The sequence below is a fragment of the Gavia stellata genome, chromosome 16 (genome assembly GCF_030936135.1).
Source record: "Gavia stellata isolate bGavSte3 chromosome 16, bGavSte3.hap2, whole genome shotgun sequence".
NCBI classification, from domain to species: Eukaryota; Metazoa; Chordata; class Aves; order Gaviiformes; family Gaviidae; genus Gavia; species Gavia stellata.
The window spans coordinates 2,337,662-2,351,481 of NC_082609.1; the positions used below are offsets into that span (position 1 = coordinate 2,337,662).

A 13,820-nucleotide genomic window follows, 5' to 3' on the forward strand; every position below is an offset into this window, starting at 1 on the left:
CCATCGGACATTGCTCTGCTCGTGCCAGTGATTCACAGAGGCCGTCGCAAACCGTCTTCCGTTCATAGCCAGCTTGGGCTCCTGCACTGACAGCCTGGGGCGAGCAGATTTCCCCTTCAGCTGAATCAGATTAATCCAAAATAATTCTGTCAAGCTCAGGAGGGTAACCGTGGCATTACCATTCCCGGGGTGACCGAGAGCCTATTGATCCCACTAATTCTGTGTTTTGCTGTCAAGCTGCTGCATCTGTATTTGGGTATGTTTAATGTTTTTAAGGACAAGGTCAGGATCCTTGGGTTTTGCAGAACATACTTCCATTCTTTTACTTTAAAAGAAGCATGGCACAAATCCTAAATACAGAAACACCCATCGTTTTCCGGTTGGGTTATAACAGAACCGTTGGAGCCATTAAATCTACTTTCTGAGTTTTGTGCCAGAGTTACTTTGTTAGTACCCAAACTATGTATGGTAGAAGCTGGTATCGTGTTAAAAATTATTTGTGTGATGTGTAGTGAAATAGATGGCTTATATCTAATATAAGCCATCTATAAGCCATCTATATAAGATGGCTTATATCTTATATCCCCTTCCCTTTGGGGATAACAGCTGTATTTCCACGGCTGTGCTGAGCCAGCACAACTGCCGGCGGGGGGAATGGATTTGTCCCGAGCCCCTGCCGCAAGAAAAACGTTCATTATTTCAATGTTCAGCTTCAGCTGTGGAAGTTTGTAGGTTGGAAATGGATGCACGGAGATGGAGAGCTAGACAAGGCGTCCAGTCAGCCCCTCGCCCTGCTCCAGAGGGTGGAAGACCCGGTTGATCCCGCTCCTCCCTGCAGACGCCAGCCCCAGCTCCTCCGCCAGCTGGCTGCCAGGTCACTCCTCCCGCCGGCACCGCTGCCCGCAGGAGCTGCAGCCCCCGCAGCTTGATAGGAAAATACTCATTTCCAGCTTCATCTCTTCTGCTGCGAATTAAACCTGATGCTGCTTATCCCCCACCCGGCCTCGCGGGGGGAGCCCTTCGGCCCAAGCCTCCGCTCCCCTCCGGCCCCGCCCGTGCTGCAGCTTGCCAAGGGCGGCCGAGGGCCCCCGCCCGCCTCCGTGACCCGCCGCGGGCCCTCGGGAGCGCCGCGGGCCGCGCTGAGGGAAGGGGCCGGAGCCGCCGCCCGCCCCGCGGCCCGAGCTCGGCGTGCTCCCTCCCGGCCGCTCCGGGAATCGCAGCCTGGCAGCCGCCGGAGCCTCCCGGGCCGGGCCGGGCCCGCCCGCCGCCTCCCTGCGGGCACCAGCCCCGGCTCTGCCCGCAGAGCCCGAGGGGCGCCCGCAGCCCGGGCCGCGCGTTCCAGAAGGGCCTCGGCCGCAGCGCCCTCTCGCCCCTCCGCGGGGCCCGGGCATGGCTGCCCTGCCAGGGCGGGCGCTCCGCGGCTCGCCTGAGGCCGGTAATGGCGCGGGAGGGCAAACCTGAGGTGGACTTCAGTGGGTTAGGCGGAGGCCGTGGCCTGCCGGCGGGGAAGGGGAGGGCGGCTGGGCCCAGCGGGAGGTAGGGTGGTTCTCCGGCACGCGTAGGGTCTTGCAGCAGCGTGGATGTGTTTTTCGGGAACCCTGGCCACGGTGAGAGCCGGTGGGTCCCCGGGAGAACGTAAAGCTGAGCTGTTTGTGGCCCTGGGGGTGACGATTAGTGCCAGCTTTTACCGAGATGCAGTTCGGTGAGGTGCAACTAATGAGCTAATAAAGTATTAGGAACCACATTTAATTCTGCATCGTGAAAAAAGAGGTGTTTTGCCCCCGTGGGAGAGGGCTGGTAGGCTGCCGTGGCCAGAAGCCAGGGCCTGGGGGAGAGCAGCTGTAACACCTTCCTTCGTGGGAGGAAACGCAGCTGGAGCCCTTGGCGAGCAGTGACGTTTGAGGACACTTCCCAGGGGTCCTGCGGAGACCCGGCCGGCAGCGCGGGGCCAACGCCACGCTGAGCGCCTGCTAGAAACCACAGCGTGGCCTTGAGATGGCTCCCGCGAAATAAACAGGTGATGCTGCCACAGCGAGGCACGGAAAGTCGCTTTGCCCAGCCAAATCGCTCTAACGGAACTTTCCAATAGCCCAAGAGTGTCCTTTAATCTCCCGCAGCAAAATGATCCCTAAAAAGCGACGTGGAAAGGGCAGATCCTGGCACACGAGGCCACGGCTGTGTTCCCTGGGCTGCCCATCCGGCAGCGTGCGCGCTGGAGCGTAAAGCTGCCGTTGCAAAGCTGTGCCACAAGCGGCATCCTTAAAGAAAACCGAGCACAAATGCTAGTTTTGCCCAGGGTGATTAATTTAATTTTTGGCTCCTCAAAATCATTACAGGGACAGCATGTTAGGCCACAATACCAGGGTCTGATGCACAGCTAATTAAAAATAGCTTCGTCTCTTGGGGATTGAAACTTTGCTAATTAAAGAAGATTCATTCTCCTGAAATTAGTAGGGGTTTACAATTTGTAGTAGCTGAAGATTTGTCTGTAGGGCCAAAATTATTTTCTTTGCGGTAAGTTTCCTCTGTCACACCCAGACATGCAATATAAGCCAGATTCAGCAGACTGGAAAGGTGAATGAAGATTAATTTTATGGTATTTTAATGTGTTACTTGAATTAGAAATGAGAAAATATAGTTTCATTTTTGTTTGAATTCCCATTCAGCTCCAGAGAAAGTAAAAAAGCTAAGGGACATTTTTTATGTTTACAGCAGATACTGTTACTTAGCCTCTTGGTTGCATTAATACAAATTTTCCAAACATATTATTTTTCTGCATTAACAAGGGAGCTTTAAATCTTCATTAACTAGAGTGCCTCAGCTCAGTAATTGCTAAATAGAGCTGAAGTAAAGACATATATAACAAAGAACAGACCAGGAAATAAAACCACACAGTTATATCATCGCAATTATATCAGGAGTTATGAAAATGCCTATAAAGAACCCTTGAATCTGCTCAAATGTCAGAAATTGTTGAATGTATATATTCTTTACAGATACGGAATTACATTTCTTGACATTGCAGTTTAAATCCTTCACCTGTCTACTTCTTCCTTTCTCTTTTTGTTGATGATTTTATAACGTAAGGGAAGAACACACCCCATCCCGATTTAAGTGTTTTGGTTTATTCAAATGTGCTCAGAAAACGAGGAGCTGAACGGTGCTTCCACCACACACTCTCTCCTGTAGAACCAGCCATTACGGGAGAAGTTTCCGACTGCGACACTTCCCCCGGACCACGCCAGGAATGAGCTGTGTCCCATCACAGGCAGAGCAAGGAAAAGCATTTGCTCTGAAATAACCCCAGCAAGTGCACGGTGTGAATTCCCGTACGGAATTGGAGCATGGGTGCATGTAGAATCACAGAATCACTAGGGTTGGAAAAGACCTGTAAGATCACCAAGTCCAACCACCACCCCAACCCCACCATGCCCACTAAACCATGTCCCGCAGTGCCACGGCCACACGTTCCTTGAACACTTCCAGGGATGGTGACTCCACCACCTCCCTGGGCAGCCTCTGCCACTGCTTCACCGCTCTCTCAGGAAAGACATTTTTCCTAATATCCAGTCTATGCGCTAACATCCAGAAGATACGCTTTCCCCTTCCAGCAGCTGAAGTGAAAGCAATTCACAGCCTTATTTAATACCTCTATGTGAATGGCATTGCTCAGGCATCCACTGTTTACTTATGCTGAGTATACAGTGCACACACTGTACTTCTTCTTCTGCCTGGGAAGGAATAAAGATCTACTGTTCAAGTCAGCAAAATATTTTTAAAACCGAGTGATGTGCCAGAAAGGATTTCTGGCACTCCAGAAGTTAACAATTCCACCACTGCATTTTGCTGGGCAGATGTTGCTGCTCAGAGGAAGGATCAGGACTCACGCTGCCAGGGTTGCCCTGCTTCGACACTGAAAGGGGAATTCAGAAAAGACCCTTTGCAGGAGCAGCTCCTGGTCGGAGAGAAGGGGAAGGACCTCTGACCCTCACACCTTCTGGCTTGGGAGGCTGCGCGTGAGCCACGAGTGATACGGAACACAAATGAAGGGGTGTCGTGTGTGAGAACGATGAGAAGCCGTAGGACTAAGTGCAGATGGAGGAAAGATACGTTCCCTTTGCTTGCTCATTGCTGGCAGGCCTGGGGGCCATGGGTGAACGTCTAGGAAAGTTTAGGAAGGATGCTATCGTCCTCTCTAGGATTTTAATTCTGAGATCTGAAATTTGAAGTCTCAGAGCTCGCACAAAGCTAACGAGTCCTCTGCATGAGCATTTTTCATCAGCTGCATTTCCCTTCTAAGGTGTCTGTAAAATATGTTGTGTGCGAAGAAGGGATGTGACAAGCCAGTGCCGGCTGATGCAGAATGAGTGAGGACATAGGGCTGATAGCGCTGGAGCTCGTCAGCAGTGAAACCGCAGAGCCTGCTAGCAGTCTTTGCCTGGGCTGCTCTCTTTAGTACAAGAAACTGAGATGCGGTGACCCTTTCCTCATTTGTGGAATCTCTTCTGGATAAATATATCTCAGATCCATGTGAAAAGCCCACACACAGAGAAGGAGCTACGCCCAGAAGATGATAGTCACCTAAAGCACAGTGACTGTAAATTACCCTCTCTGGGGAGAGAAAGGTTTCATACTGATCTGACTTCAGCCTGGTTCAGTATGTGGTTTTTTAAGGTCTGGTTTCATCCGCTAATTAGTAGCCTAAATAAAATACAGGTTGAGATTTTGTTTGGGGTTTTTTCATGGTCTTGTAATGTCTTTTACCCACATTTCTTAACTGCATCTTTCCCTAAACCTAAAAGGAATAATGTGACCGGCTGGTCTTTCCTATTTCTGGATCTGATTTATGCTGGAGTCTGCGAAAGAATGACTCATAGACCCTGCTTTACATTGGCCGCTCAGTCATGCACAAAGTCTGTGTTAAAAACCAGGGCATGCGGGGAGGAAGGTCCGCACAGCGCAGCACAGGGTGACCCGAGTCCTCTTCCACGTTCCCTCTTGAACTTTATTTTGTGTCAAAATGTGCTTCTCCTCCACAAACATCTACGTGAAACGTGTTGCAAGGCTAAATCCCTTGCAGGTTGCTTTCTGAGCATCAGCCAGGGTGGTCTGGGTGCCTTACTTCAAAGCCTTTGCTTCTTTCGGTTGTTAACAATGAAAAATACTGCTATGCGGTGAACGTAGAGGTCAGACGGGCAATGCTCAACAGCTGCGTGCTTGCCAGCCACCCAGGTACACTCCCCATCACAGCCACCCAGGTACACTCCCCATCACTTACACCCCGGGGTGCGGTGACACGGGGAGATGGGAATGTGTCTTTCTGTCACAGCCAGGGCTGCTGCGGAACTTCGCTGCGGCTATCAGCATCTTCCCCCCGGGGCTCTGACGGCTTGCAGTATTTTCTCCTTAGTTCAAACAGGGAACACAGGGTGATTCATCCTTCCTGCCAGCCAAGTTTACCAAAGAGCTTACTCATTTGCTGAGGAGGGGGCCAAACTTCGATTAAAAAGCATAAAACATGGATATGATTGAAAAAACGTTTCAGCCTGGACAGTGCCTCCTATGCATGTAAACAATCAGGGCTGCAGTTGCTCAGTGCTTTTGCAGAGCTGCCTGCCTCAAGTGCCCACAGACAGATTTTGGAGCAGAATATCAGAACATCGTTTACAAAAGCTGCCTCACTCCTTGCAAGCCCCTCCAATACTTAGCAAGGGCTACGATTTGCACCCCTACATCCCCTGGTCCTTCTGGGCATCCCTGGACAATTTGGAAAAATCTAATTAAAATATGGACAATGTCATTTTAAGTAAGATAAGAAGGGAAGAATATGTGTCTTTTCCTTTCCCTGTAGTCAGACACTTCTAATTCTATGTGGGTGTGCTTAGACAGTTTTAAATAAGCTAGTCAGGCAATTACTAGCTATTTCTATGTTTGCAGAAGTTTAAATGACCTTGCGAACGTGCAGCTGGGCACGGTTCAGAGCGCTGCCAGACCAGCCTCCGCTGTACCATAATTACGTTAAACAGGAACACAAGCTGTCGGATTCCTCCCCAGGCTCGCCTTCCCGACACTCCCGGCGAATCCAGCTTTAGTTTCCCAAACCTGGCACAGAGACAGCTGGAGCTACCACTCTGTATGACAGACCTTTTCCATCTGCACGCTGTGCATTTATCTCACGTTAACTCTCGCCCAGCTTATCTGCAGCAGAATTTAACAAATAAATCCCATCCTTTCGTTTCTCTTGATTGCACTTTGGTGTCCTCAAGGGGTGCAATCTTGAATAACACTGACTGCTGCCTGCAGCCTCCCCAGTCTGCTCAGCTCGGCTGCGCACCAGCGTCAGGGTGGCTTGGGACCTCGCAGGACCGAGCTCCCAAACCAGTGTAAGTGCAAAGGGCTTCTTGCCCATTCCAGAAGGACCCTGGCGCAGGTCTGACTGCTCAGGAGATGTTCAGAGCAGGAGTTTATTTGCAGCCAAGGTCTCTGAGTGTTGTCTGAGGACAAAGCATGGTGTAGTTGACCCCTCAGTGTTTCATGCACAGTGGGTTTGTTTAGCCTGTGCAGGGCAGCCTTGTACAGAGGCACCTGAGCGTGGCCTGAGCTGGCTGCTGGACAAATTTACTTGCAATCCAGAGAGCAGGTGCCGAACGGAGGAGCAGCATGAGTGCATGGAGCAGTGGGCTGTGTGGGTTGTGGTGCTGCACGATGGATGTACATTAACCTGGCGTAGCTTTCCATTGCTGCTGTGCGCAGTGTATCATTTGGAGAGGAAATTGTACCGAAGTCTGTTCATAGTGAGGTGCGTACGCCCAGCCGTGTAGGCTTTTCCCCCTGTTTGGCCAATCTTGCGTCTCAGTCACTCCTTTTCCTGGTGATGGACCATGTTTCTCTAATGCTCGGGGGTTCTGATTCAGGATGGCTTCCTGACAAATGCTCAGGAATTTTGCTATCAGCAAATGTGCTGTGATTTTGCTGTCAGCTGGGTACAAGCCAGTGACTGAGTAACACCAGTGCTGAGCCCATGGGCGCAGCCAGCGCAGGAGACGCCTCCGAGTCCTGCACCCATACTCTCCCTCACTTCAGAAGTCACAGAATCACAGAATCGTTAAGGTTGGAAAAGACCTGTAAGATCATTAAGTCCAACCACCAACCCAACCCCACCATGCCCACTAAACCATGTCCTGAAGTGCCATGTCTACACATTTTTTGAACACCTCCAGTGATGGTGACTCCACCAAGTCCCCCTGCTTCTGCCCGTCATCGACAATGCAGTTTGTATTCCCTTTGGTGCGCCAAATCCTCAGCTTGTAAGATCCATCTGCGCACACACTAAAGGAAGACTAATAGTTAGCTGACACTTCAGCAGATGCCACTTCCGTAGCACAGCACGATCTTCTAGCTATGGTAGATGTAAAGACAGTGGTCAGACTTTTGGCTGAATCTTTCAACACCACAGATCGGATGTTGGCATGCCTTGGTTTTTGGCTTCCATTCTTGCTCTTCTAGGATCTGGCATGATTATTTTTTCATTCACAAAAAACAAAGAGCAGCAGACACACAGCTAAATTTAGAATTTATTCATGTATGAGGTCTTGTTACACATGTACTTTTTAGCTACAGTTTCAGGGAGAAACCTGAGCTCCACTGAGGTCAGAAAGAGTTCTGTTATCCAGACATATCCCTGCCTCCTCTGTTCTGACTCAATGCATTGTTTTATGGGAAATACTATACTGCACTATGTAAGTACTCCTACATAGTTTTAATATTTCCTTTGCTAAGGTCTCGGACAAAAGCTTTGTAATATGAGAGACAAGGGGGCATCCAAAAATACATGCATGGTGGTGCATCCAGCAGCCCAGCTCTCTGCAAAGTGATTTTGACTCCACTTTTAAGGAAGGTAAGGGCTTGAAATGCTCACAGGATGCTTGATTCTCCTGGTTTTAAACCAGATCTCCATGTCATAGCTCTCCAGGTGCCAGCTGGGGTTGTGCTGAAGGAACATCAACCTGGACTGCTAGAATCAGATGCTAAAAAACCACCTCCAGCCATTGCCCCCTGCTCTCTCTGGACCGTGGCTTAGTGAGCACTGTCTCCTCCTTCTTCTCTTCTACCAGAAATCTCTCAGCCTCGTTCCAGGGGCAGAAGCAAAGGAGCTGTTTTTAACCTGAGACATGCTCCCGGTGCCAGCCAGGTTCACTCTGCAAGCCCAGCAGCTTCATGTAAAAGAATTTCAAAGTCAATAGAGCAAAAGCAAAACCGGTACTTTATAAGGATAACACTTAATACAGTATTTAGAAACATTAAATAGTCAAGGCTCTTTGTGCTAATACTACATCATATGGCCTATAGATACAGTCAGAAGGACTGCACGGCTCGTTATTTGCATGAGCAAAGACAGATTCATGTGTTCTTGTGTTGCCTCTACAAACACATTTTTAGTCCTTTCCACTAAAACAGAGAAAAAAAAATCTCTTTCTCTCATAAGAGCAAATAGTCTATAATAAAAACAGATTACCAAAGAAGCATCAGAACTGAGTAAGAAATCTGGCTCTGAATCCCATCATGGTCTCTGAAGACTAATGCCATTTTTACAGTCTCTAAAATGTACTAATATATTTAGTGCCGTCACAGACTTACAGATTGCTTCTTTCATTGGCAGTAACGCAATCTTTCCTAAACATATGATGGAAATTAACTTCACCCAAATAAACCTTAATGTACAAAGTGTATGTATGTGCAGCATATGGAGCTCTGTTAGGATGTTCTAGTGACAGGAGAGCCGGACCCTTTTATTGAGGTTTATGGTATTAGCAGTTGCTAAAAGCTTCAGTGAAATTGCACCCTTATGTTAGATATTTATTTCCCTATTTTCCACTTTCTTTATGGTTTCTGATACGGTGAGTCATCTCCCAAAACCTTGCCTTTTCAGACACATTTTGGTAAATCTTTGTTCAGCGGCTGGACTTGTGATGGTGGAGTGAATGTAGCTTGTTCTTGGTGTCTTGTATGGTCTGATTCGGTTTCTGACTCTATTTAACATTGGAAAGATGTTATTTTTGGCTAAGGTAATCGTTATGATGATTGGTAATGATGACGGTTGCTCTTAATTGGTGTGAATACTGGTTCATGTGGGGGAAAGGAAGTAAATTAGATGTTCCCGGTGAGCTAGGGAAATGATCTTCTCTGGCTCTGTTTCAGCCCCGTCCATGCCTCAGTCGTGGACTCCGTCCTCGCTCGGAAGTGTGCCGTGACCCCTCGAACCGCAGCGGGGGCTCGGGCCGCACCTCGGCGGAGCCCAGGCCGCCCGTGCCGCCATGGAGACCGGCCCTTCCTTCCTTAACCTGTCACACACCGCTCGTCCCTGCGGTCACGTTCAGCACAGAGGTCACCTTCGCATTTCCCCTCTAAACGTAGTTTTCCTTCTCCTCATGAGACTGCCAGCTGCCTAAGGCTCACAAGGAGAAGCCGGGTGGTGGAGATACCCCCACCATGCTGGCTTGGAGGCCGTGCGGGCGGTGCCGGAGCCGCAGGAACGACGAGCCCGCAGGGAAGCCTTTCAGAGCTGGGCAGGCAGCTTTCAGAAGGCAAGCAGGATTTACAAGTGGTGTTTAATTTCTTTGTGGAACCCGCTTTTAACGGGGGAACACCCCGCTTCCAGGCCAGGCCTGGCCCGACGGCCGCGCCTCAGGAGCCTGAGGTGATCCCGGGCGGGGCGGGGCGCCCCGGGGCTGGGCGCCGCTACTCGCGGCATTACGGCAGGAGGGGCGGGGCTGGGGGCGGGGCTTCAAACGTGGCGGCGGCTCAATAGGAGCGGGGCCGGGGGCGGGCCGGCCGGGCGGGCGGCGGCGCGGCTGGAAGGGCCGGGGCGGTTCTAGAAGCGCGGCGAGCGGGGCTGAGTGCCGCCGGGTGAGCCGGGCGGGGGGCTCGGGCTCGGGCGGGGAGGGGGCGCCCCCGCGGCCGCAGGTGACGCCGCTCCCCCCCGCGCTGAGGGGCCGCGGGGCGGCAGGTCACCCCGGGCGGGCGGCGCCCGGTGCCGCAGCCCCCTCAGGGCTCGCAGTCCCCTGGGAGTCCCGCCTGCGGCGCTCCCGGGGCGAGCGGCGGGGCTGGGCGGGGGGTCAGGCCGGGGTGCGCGTTTGGGCAGCGGAGCCGACTGGGAAGGGGGATCCAGCCTTGAGGTGCCGCGGTGAAATGCTGGAGCGGCCCCCGGAGGGCGCGTTCTCCGCTGCTCGGCGTCCGCGGCTGCCGGGCAGCTGCCTCGCAGCAGCACCCGCGGTTCAGCGCCTCGTAGCCGGCTCTGCCGGCGGGGTCAGCAAGTGGCAGCCTCTGGCCGGCCTCCCTGCTGCGGGCCTCGGCCGGGGAGGGCAGCTCAGCTGGGGGGGAAAGCCGAAAACGCCGTTTCAAAAAAGTCATTGGGGTTTTGTAAGTGTGTTAGGAGTATCCTCGCTACCAAAAAAGCGGCAGGGCTGATTCCCCTTTTCCTTGCACTTTGGGTTTAGATGTGACTGATACTACCGCAGAACTTGGGCAGATTACAGTGTGTCAGCTGCAGTAACTGCCTGTATGTGCGCTTCCAGCCTGCCCTAGCATGGGGATGGAGCAAACGATGTCTTACGCTTCATAAAGGTGTTCAAAACCTGCTTGTTCTATCCCTATCCCATTTTCTTTTAACCTGAGATTTGTTTTCCAAAAAATGCTTGTCCTTATTTTTCTCAAAGCACGCGGATGTGCAGCCCAGCTGGAGAGCGCGGACAGCCGTGCGTGGCTGGTGCGATGCAGTAATCGAAGCCTTGGAGGGAAAGGGTGGTGCAAACGCAGCGGAGGGCAGGCTGGCCTGGAAGCTGAAGGCTCTACCTGGGGTGTTATCGCAGCTCACCTGGGGAACAGTAGCTTGCTGTGACATAGTAATGCAAAACATGCTTTTGACCAGGCAGGAATAAATTTATTTCAAGCAGCAAGGAGTGTCCTTATAACCTGGAAGCAAGGAGGAAAGAGGATGTGTAAATAAAGACTATGTTTGGAGCTGTGTGGCTTTGTGATGTTTGATATTCCTAGCCAGTAAACACCCCTGCTCCTCAGTAGTAAGTACTGAAGGTAAGCTTCCCCAGAAGCCATTTTTGTAACAAAACCTCCTGCCCCTTAATTTTATAGGTGCTCTGTGAGGGCGAAGCTGAGCTGAAACGCCACCACAGCTGTCTTTACCAGGGTAATACTTCAGCTTTCTGGCATTAAGGACCTTGGAAATAACCCCGCAGGTATGTTGTAAATGTATATAGCAACCAATAACTGCCAGTTGTATTTTATAGGCAGAACATTATTCTACGGTTGTAAATTGGCATTGCTGTGACACTAACAGACAAGAATTTTGCTTCTTGCTTATGCTATAATTTCTTGAGATTAATTTTTTTAATGTAGCTAATCATACTCTGGGAAGCAGTGCGAAATAAGAGCCCAGGGTATGGTTATGTATTTCAAAGACGGTAACAGCAGAGGGAGCATGATTTACCATTTAGTAGAAGAAGTTTTTCAGTCTAGGTTTAAGTCAGGAGTCCAGTCTGTTTATAATTTCCATGCTGTGCATATTGGCAGACTTCCAAAGAAGCAAGCTGTAAACATAGATATTTTTCCTATGACTAGTTCTGATTTTTGTGTATGGTTTTCTATATGTCTGAGAAATGAGGATGCGGAGTGTGGTAGGAGGCATGTTCTAGGATGATCTTAGAATAGAGTCAACCCCCACACCTCTGAGATAATGTCTGATTTTAATTAAATTGCTGATACTAATTGAAAGAAACAGTTCACTGATGGTAGACCTTTTTTACGAGAAAAAACCCCTCCTTCTGAACAGGAAGATTTTTTTAATGCTGTATGAGCATATGGAAGGTTAAGTATCAGGATACATTAAAATTATGGGCTCTGCACAGTAAAACGCAGTCTAAATTTTAATGCTGAAAAACACGCTGTAATGGGAAAAAGAATATGTAATCTTGCTGTCTTACCTTCACTAACAGTGTGGGATTTGACTCTAGGCTGCTTCATATGGGATGGGCTTGCAGATGCTGCAGAGTAAGGTGAAGGCAGATTTGCTGTGCTTTAGCATGAATTTTCTTGCCTGCTGGAGCGTGGAAGAAATATTCTTTGCTATGGTTTTAAAAAAACTGTTGGGAGCTAATCAAGATGATCATAGTTTCTAAGGTTATTATAATGAAGGGTAACACAAGCCATTCTGTTAGAAGAAATGCATGCAGTTTTGCGTGAAGGTACTGTATTATCCTTGCAAATGCATGCAAATGAACAGCTTTTCCTCCTTTTCTTTTGGCTTGCCTTGAAAAATACAAGGCAATCATGTTGTATTATTTGCTAGGCAATTATAATTGTTTTCAGATGCACATTAAACCCTTTGGCAAAAAAGGTAGCGATGTTGGCATAAGCTGCTTTGAGCAGCAAATCCAACGTGTGCTGGAGGAAGGAGCTGGGAAGCAGTTATTTGATGAAGAGAGAAGACAACTCACTTGAGAGGAGGCACCTAAAGTTGAAAGGGAGCAGTGCCTTTTGTGTCTCCTGGGTATGACTGAGAGGTAGCTATTTGTAGCAAGGTAACTGCATGCTGCACTGGCAGTGTCGTGAATCCTGATGTGAGGTTCAAGATACGACAGTGCGGTCTGGGTGGGGTACTGACAGGCATTTAAATCAAAAGTTTGTTGGGTCAGCGGAGTGGTTGAACGTTGGAGCATCTGAGTTCACATGGATAAGAATTTTGGCCCTGAATTACTTGTTTCAAAGTCCTCAGCCAATGGTGAAGGATTGCTTTCTTCAGATAAAATTAATGTTTCCTTAGTATTTAATCATTTCTAAATAGTTTTATAGCTACCATCATGTGCCAGGCATCTCCTGACTAATGTGTCAGCCTAATCTGCAAGACTTGAAATACTGCTACAAGCTGGATGTTTTTTATGGCTGCTTTTCTTATAGAGGTATTGAGAGAAGCTCTTCCTTGGCAACATCCTGAAAACCTGTTTACAATTCTGACCATGTTTTGGCTCTGAATATGTATGTAAGCAATCTTACAGTTTTCTTGTTTGTGCTGTTTTCCACTTAAATATAAGTAGCCTTATCTACAGCCATCAATACTGAGAGCAAGTTGTTGCCTAGTTTTGAAGCTCCGTTGTTTGTGGAGGGGAAAGGGGATGAAGCCAGCTGTGCAGTCAGTTCAGTACTTCTTGCTGTGTCTGCAAGCAATAAGACAGTGGGTGGAAGGCACTGGCATTTGGAGAAGCCCCAAAAAGACCTGTCTCATCCAAGAGTCAGCCTCAAATTGCTGTTTGAGGATGGACCATTCTTCAGAGCCTGGCATGTGGGCCTCAACTGTGTATGTGCCAAGAACCCATCTGTGGCCTGAGGTGACTTTGAAGTAGTGATTTGCTTGTTAGATTTCACCATGATGCTTTAAATTTAGATACATGTGGAAGCAGCTGTTTTAGCAGTGATTTTTTCCAGGTGTCTTTAATAGCATAGGCAAGTGCAGAAGAGGAGGCAGGCTGTAACCCTTATTTGTGTCATCAACTTGTAAGTTGTTGTGTTGTGATGGTTCAGAAAAATGGTATGTTAATCAGATTTTGACAGTATCTAGCTATGATACTTTGTCTCACAAACTTTATTCCCCTGTAGCAAATGGTGGGTATAGGTCTGTAAGAATGGAAGCAAACCAGGGATTAGTAGTCTGTCCTAATTGCTTGGAAGAAACCATTGCTGTATGCTCTGGGGAAAAAAAAAGCAAAAATGTGGAAGAAATAGAAAACTAGATCTGTGAGGAGTAATTAAAT

At 49.2% G+C, this 13,820-nt stretch overlaps 1 protein-coding gene across 2 annotated transcripts in view; it reads left to right on the forward strand.

Annotated features, from left to right (window-relative positions):
- Positions 1–11,156: 11,156 nt before the first annotated feature.
- P4HA2 (prolyl 4-hydroxylase subunit alpha 2) overlaps positions 11,157–13,820 on the forward strand; it is a 29,834-nt gene continuing 27,170 nt past the window's right edge. For both annotated transcript variants that reach the window (XM_009814784.2, XM_059825159.1), the window contains exon 1: positions 11,157–11,252. The gene's annotated coding sequence lies outside the window, so the exon portion shown is untranslated. The remainder of the gene's footprint in view (positions 11,253–13,820) is intronic.